The sequence below is a fragment of the Pelodiscus sinensis genome, chromosome 9 (assembly GCF_049634645.1).
Source record: "Pelodiscus sinensis isolate JC-2024 chromosome 9, ASM4963464v1, whole genome shotgun sequence".
Lineage (NCBI taxonomy): Eukaryota > Metazoa > Chordata > Testudines > Trionychidae > Pelodiscus > Pelodiscus sinensis.
The window spans coordinates 14,300,968-14,308,197 of record NC_134719.1 but is presented as its reverse complement, the minus strand read 5'-3'; the positions used below and the strand labels follow the sequence as shown (position 1 = coordinate 14,308,197).

Sequence of the window (7,230 nt, the reverse complement as noted above, 5' to 3'; positions counted from 1 at the left end):
GTCTGGGACAGACCTGAATTTTTAGAACTATAAAGAGTCATAATTTTCATCAGTAAAATAATGAGGAAACCATACCAGAGATCAACAATTTGGAGTGAAACAGGCACTTCAAATTGTGTTAGTTTACTTCTCAGTTCACTTTAATTTTAAAAAACTCACAGGACATAATAGGGCAATACTGTTAAATTTAAAATACACGGTGGGGATGCTTATTTTTAGTGAGAGAATATTACTATATTTTCAAAGTTTTTTTTTTAAATTTGATGTTTGTTCCTTGTCAAGTTCTCTGAAGATCGATGGACTAGCTGTGAATTTTTTTAAGTGACTAGAGACTTTTTTATTGTTTTTTAATAAATGGTCTGTTAATATTTGTCATCTATTACTAATTTTCATTTGCCTGTTGTATACGTTTAAATCTGTATCTTAGTGCTGAATGTGAGCCAATAAGTAAATCATTAACTGGTCATTAGTAGCCAATCAGCAGACTAAATAACTCTGTCAGGTATTCTACCACAGAACCGAAATGTCCTGTGATGTTATTTTTATCACTATATTTTGTGTACTATATATATAGATATATAAAAATAAATATATAATATGTGGCTCTTTGCACTCTATCCACAGCTATTTTGGCTCTTACTCTCTAAGTGGTTGGCCATCCGTGAGCTAAGTGGACAAAAGAGATGTCTCCTTCTGTTGATACACAAATACTCTGCAAAAGTCTGCTAGGTTGTAATGTTACTTATGGGCCAATTTGTTCATGCAGCATTTTACTCTGAGGAATCATCAACAGAAGGTCTGACTTCTACTGGTGCATAAAAAATATGAAGTAAAAATCACATGCTACCTGCTTAAATGTCATTATAAAACCATTAAACTCATTTTATTACTAATTATTAACACTACAATAATGCCTATAGGAACCAATCAAGATTCAGTTCCTGTCAGTTCAGGTTAATTAACAAATGCCTGAATTAACTAAAATTGCTGATGGGGAGAGGGGAAGAAGGAAACTAAAGATACGTCTACACTGCAGTGCTATTTCAGGATACCAGACATATCCCAAAATAGCTACCCCACGTCTTTTGAACCTGTCTGCTCTTGCAAAATATTGAGGACATGCTATTTTGGCATCCCTGTAAACCTTGTTGCACAAGGGATAAGGGATGTCTCAAAATAGTGTTTTATTTCTAACTTTGGCACTGTGTAGACGTGCCAAATTTTGAAATAGCCTATTTTGAAAAATAATCGAAATAAGATACGCAATTTGCATAGCACAAATTGTGTACCTTATTTCAAGCTAAGGGTGCAGTGTAGATGCACTCTATGACAAAATATCTTGCTTTTTCTAGTTTGCTTCCTTCTCTCTGTCCTTCAGGTTGCCTGGCCTTTCTTCTTCTTGACAGAAGCAGATGAAAATAGACAATATATTTAGAAATAATATTTATCTAGGTGTATTTTTCATATAAGATTGCAAAAAAGCAATGCAAAGCTGTAACTGCAAGAAGATGGATTATTAAGAATGACTGTGATGCAAGAGTTTACAGCTAGTTTGTAATAGCAAAGTCAGTAACAACTGATAGCCTTTAAACTGAGCATTAGATTTCCAATCAATAGATATTTCCCAGAAAAAAAGAAAACAGCTGAGTTTGGGGGAACTTTGTCAGTTCCCTTCTTTCTGAACCAGACTGAAGAAGGCTTCGCTCAATTGCATTTCCCTCCATCCGACACTCTCCTGCTCTAAATCAGAGAAGGAGGTAGCAGATTTATATCAAGCTTCTTAGTACATCAGTTTTTAGAGCTGTGACCTGTAAAAGACTGATCCCTTTCTCCATATGGAGATCTCTGGGGGAGTTGACGAGACAGCTGCCTACTGTTTGATTCTATCTGCTACACTAGAGACTTTGGGGTTTCTCTAATAATATGATTCCCAACCAACAGAATGCAGACCTAAAGTTAACTGTATTAAGGAAAGCACATCTGATTTCAAGCCATAACTACTTTTCTGAACTCTCCCAATTTGGCATGCAATGTATCCTTTTTAAAAACATTACTACTCTTAAATGAACCTAGGCCCTTAAGTAAAGGTAACATGAAGTACTGACTGAGCAACTTCAGTTCCTATGGAAATGAATGAGTGCTTTGGAAATCAGGCCATTGATAATTATTAGGAAGAAAACATGTTTAAAAATACTTTCATTGACTTGTGTCAAGAAGCAGAGAGCACAACATTTCAAGAATAGAGAGAAGGAAGCAAACAAGAACAAAATATTTTGTTGAGTATTTTTATCTCAATATATTTATCTCAGTGTATTTATAGCCTCAAATCAAGGTCTTTTTTTCTAAAGAAGCTATGCCAGTTCAACCATTTACAATTATTTTTAAACTGATTTATTTAAACTGGTTAAAGCTGCTATGCGGACACTGCAATTTTACTTTCAGAATGGCTAATTTCAATTTCAATTTCACCTGATCCCAATATAGTCTAGCTAGATGGAAAAAGTCACTCTGAAAACGAGGTGAGTGTCTACACAGTGGTGTGTATTATTTTAATAAATCAGTTTAAATTCATGCCATACGTTAAAACTGTGAAATTTTCCCGAGTAGCTATTTGAAAAACGTGATCTAATTATTCAGATACTAAGTTCTCTCAGCTCCCCTTAATTTCAGTGGAATTGTGATGCTCAGTCCAAATTACATAGACTGTTACATTTAGGTAACAACTTTTAGCAGCTAACTTTGAAAGTATTTCTTGCAAAAGCAGAGGTGCTGGAACAATTTTTATAGTGGGGGTGCTGATGATGGTTGTGACTCTGTATGGAATTGTGAGGCACTTTATATTATTAATACCATTATTGTAAAATTACAACGAATCATGCCAGATATACAGTGTAAGATGTCAGTGATAATGTAACAATTTGCCAAATATGATAATCTTGCTTGTATCACCTTTGAATTATGAATTATAGAAAGACAGAAAATAATCTGTATTTCCAAACTTGTGCTCTGCGATACCCCCAGACAGCTTGACATCAGCGCTGTCTAACTTGTTTGATGGCCCGTCAAGACTCATCAGCAGTACAGTGAACCCATGGAAAGAAGCCAGACACCTTATGAGTCAGCAAGGCAGGAAGGGACATGCCTATGGACAGAACTCTAAAGCTTTTCAGTGCCAGGTGCTGTGACGCTTGTGTCAAATTGAGTACAAGCATCACAAAAAAGTACAACCTACATGGCAAAAGATATAAAAGGGGTTACATCTTTTTCATTCCTGCTTCTCATGCATAGAATAACTTGTCTACAAACAGAAGCTTGGAACAAAGAATTGAATGACCCATCCAGTTGTTCCAGAGAGACTTTGAAGCCAGCCAACTCACCATTACTGTTAAGAACCTGATATATGGACTTGGAAGTCTTTCTGTATATGCTATTGCTTAGCCATTTAACTCCTCTCTTCTTGTACATTATTTTCTTTCTTTTGTATCTAAGAACATAAGACTGGCCATACTGGGTCAGACCAAAGGTCCATCCAGCCCAGTACCCTGTCTGCCAACAATGACCTATGCCAGGTATCCCAGAGGGAGTGAATAGAACAGGTAATGATCAAGCGATCTCTCTCCTACCATCCATCTCCACCCTCTGACAAACAGAGGCTAGGGACACCATTCCTTACTTGCTAAAAAAATTCAAGGTTTATTATAAAAAATTTGCTGGCAGCATGGTATTGTGGGTAAGATCAAAACCAGCTGACTTGGTAGTATGGCTGACCTTTTGGGGTCAAAAGAACATTTTGTACAGTGAGTGGAGTTTTTAAATAACTTCATTGTACTGAACCTATATGTGCTGACTGGCAGCCAGAAAACTGAAATGCAATAAAGGTGGCTCATTTTGGCATATCAGTAACCAGTGTGGGAGATCAGAAAACTGGTGAGTGAGTTTAATTTTAACCACCAGTTTTGGAAGCATCTGCTCTCCCTTTTGCAACCTTCCCTGACCTTGGCATTTTCAGTGAAGGCTGCCTCAGGCATATCAGGTCACAATGGAAACCATGTATTGGGTGTTATTACTACCTCAAGATGGGACTTAGCAGCACCACTGTACAAAAGAGTGCCATATGGAAACTCCTGATGTTGCCTTTTATGTCTATTTTGAATTTACTTCCAAAATATACCTGAAAACAAAAAGTTAACTTCACAAACTTTCCTTGGTGTTCTCTGTTTAGAGTGCTTTCATTCCTACCTGCAGAATTACAGCGATGTTTCAACCAACCATTCCACTCCCTGGTCTGAAGCATTTCCTTTCTGCATGCCTGTCTGATAACACGTGCAAAAGATCAGGGCCACTGAACATCCCATGTATCTATATCTGTTTTAGAAAGGTGCAACAGAAACATCCTCTTTGGCACATGAAGCACACAATACAACTAATAAATGATTTTGTAAATGTTCATTCCATAATACAAAAGAGCTCATTAATTTGTTTATATTTTGTAAATCAAGTGTACCTTAGAATGTTGAACTCACAAACTCATATCACCACATTAACCCTAAAAATACCACAGAGAATTGTGGTGGTCTGATCCAAAGTTCACTGATATCAGTGGGCTTTCAGTCAAGTTCTAGATGCTTAGGGCCCAAATCTTCAAACAGGATCAGGCCCTCAATTCATACACTTGGGCTGTGTCTAAACTGGCCAGTTTTTCCGGAAAATCAGCCGCTTTTCCGGAAAAACTTGCCCGCTGTATTCACTGGCCGCTTGAATTTCTGCAAAAGCACTGACTTCCTACTGTAAGAAATCAGTGCTTCTTGCGAAAATACTATGCTGCTCCTGTTTGGGCAAAAGTCCCTTTTGCGCAAAACTTTTGCGCAAAAGGGCCAGTGTAGACAGCTGAGAGTTGTTTTCTGCAAAAAAGCCCCGATCGCGAAAATGGCGATCGGGGCTTTTTTTGCGGAAAAGTGCGTCTAGATTGGCACGGACGCTTTTCCACAAAAAGTGCTTTTGCGGAAAAGTGTCCGTGCCAATCTAGACGCTCTGTTCCGAAAATGCTTTTAACAGAAAACCTTTCCATTAAAAGCATTTCCAGAAAATCATGCCAGTCTAGACGTAGCCTTGGTGGATGATAATACTCCAGCTAACTTCAGTGGAGTTTCTCAACCAAAGGATGTTGGTTCAGAGTTCTCTGTGTAACAAAAATGAAACAGGTATTGACATCCTTTAAGTAAGGGAGGAAAGCCTCGTAGTAACAAAATCCTTTTTCTCCTTGTATTTTATATTTCTCAGTACCAGCCTAGCTCAACCAGATATTTGTGTTGGTATATTGTGCTGTAATTCTCATTAAATAGGTGAATGAACATATAGTGTCCAAAAGAATAATTGTATTAGGAATACAGTTTGAAAGTAATTTTCGCAGTATTACTTGCTTGGATTCATTTTGATCCTCTTTAGCCATCAACCTCCTATTTGCTCAATTCTTGAAACAACATAATGTAATTTCTTTGTGAGATACCAGAGTGACAGTGTCATAAGAGATTGTTTTTAATGTTTCTGTTACTTTTTATTTCTGCTATGACTATTAGCAGACTGGTAGCATCTGGCATTTTGGTTGGATGAACTGTCCACATAAATAGTAATTATTTTCTAACATGATTAGTTATTTTTCAGATTAAATTGAGATATATTATAAGGGGACTTTAAGGTATCATTTGTAACTGTCCTTTCTGCGTTATAGACAGTTGTGTTTACAATCCCATTACACACTGCAACTTCAACACTTAGAAAGCAGGTAATTGTCAGTTCTTAGGTCACAATCTGGCCTGAGGAATGGGGAGAGGGGAGGAGAGGAGAGGAGAGGAAGAAAGGAGTAAAATTCCAGAGGAGGAGCTGCAGAAGTTAATGCCTTCTTCAGGAAGAGGAGAAGCAGAGCTGTAGAGCCAAGCAAAATTGAGCCCAAAGTTTAATGTCTTAAAACATACAGGCAGTCCCCGGGTTACGTACAAGATAGGGACTGTAGGTTTGTTCTTAAGTTGAATTTGTATGTAAGTTGGAACTGGTACATATTGTAGGGGAAACTCTAGCCAAACATTTCTCCAGAGCTCAGTTTTATTCTCCCACACCTCACTTCCCTCAGTCCTTTATTCTCAAGCTGAGGTGTCTGCTGAGAAAAGCCGCTCCATGTCTCCCTGGTCTGCTGGGGGGAAGCAGCTAGTGCAGGGTTGCCTCACCCTGTTTGTAAGTAGGGATCCGATGTAAGTCGGATCCATGTAACCTGGGGACTGCCTGTATTTCAATTCTCCAAGTAGAACTGTAGGGTTTATTTGGCACCACTCTTACCTCGAAGCTAGAAGGTAATGGATTTCTGCTCTACGCCAGGATTTCAGATCTTAGCAATTGCTGATAGAGCAGGGCAAAATTGAGCAACGTACAATATTCAGATGACAGCCTGAATTCCCTTCTGATCACTGATTCCTGTCCAGGTGATCTATTAAGAATATAAGACTGGCCATACTGGGTCAGACCAAAGGTCCATTTAGGCCAATATCCTGTTTTCTGACAGGGACAAATGCCAGTTGCCCCAGAGGCAATGAACAAAACAGGTAAACATCAAGTGATCCATCCCTTTCACTTTCAGAATATGATCTGAAGAAGTGGGTCTGCCCCACGAAAGCTCATCACCTAATAAACCATCTTGTTAGTCTTTAAAGTGCTACATGCCTCATCTTCTGACAATCAAAGAGCAGGGAAACCAAACCTGTCCATCCCAGCTATTAGCCACTGATGGACATATCCATCATGAATTTATCTAGTTATTTTTTGAACCGTGTTATAGTCTTCATCTTCTCAACATAAAGCGGAGCTTCAAAATTCCATAGCACCGATCAGATATTTTGGACAAAATCCCTTCCATTCTTAAGGAAGACTTGAATTTCCAAAACTGTGTTTGGCCTCCTTTCAATCTGTAGGTAACCTAAATTATTCTGTCAGATACATTCCATAAAGTGTTTAATAGCTCTAAATAAAACATTTCTGAGTTTTCACTGACCTCCCTTCCCCCCCCACACACCCATACTCCAGCATGTATAATTGGTGAGGATTATTTATTATTTGTACTGTGTTAATTCCCTAAATGTGTTAGGTGCTGTATAAACATATGAGAAAGAGTTAGGCTATAACCACAGCTCTCAAGTGCTAAAAGTATTTAACCTCATCTCACAATTCTATTCATTGTCATGC

The 7,230-nt window shown here is 38.1% G+C and overlaps 1 long non-coding RNA gene across 1 annotated transcript in view; it reads right to left on the bottom strand.

Moving 5' to 3' along the window:
• Window positions 1-3,177: 3,177 nt before the first annotated feature.
• Window positions 3,178-7,230, bottom strand: part of LOC142830552 (uncharacterized) — a 30,656-nt gene continuing 26,603 nt past the window's right edge. The window contains exon 5 of the long non-coding RNA XR_012905870.1: window positions 3,178-4,365. This is a non-coding gene — a long non-coding RNA (uncharacterized LOC142830552). The remainder of the gene's footprint in view (window positions 4,366-7,230) is intronic.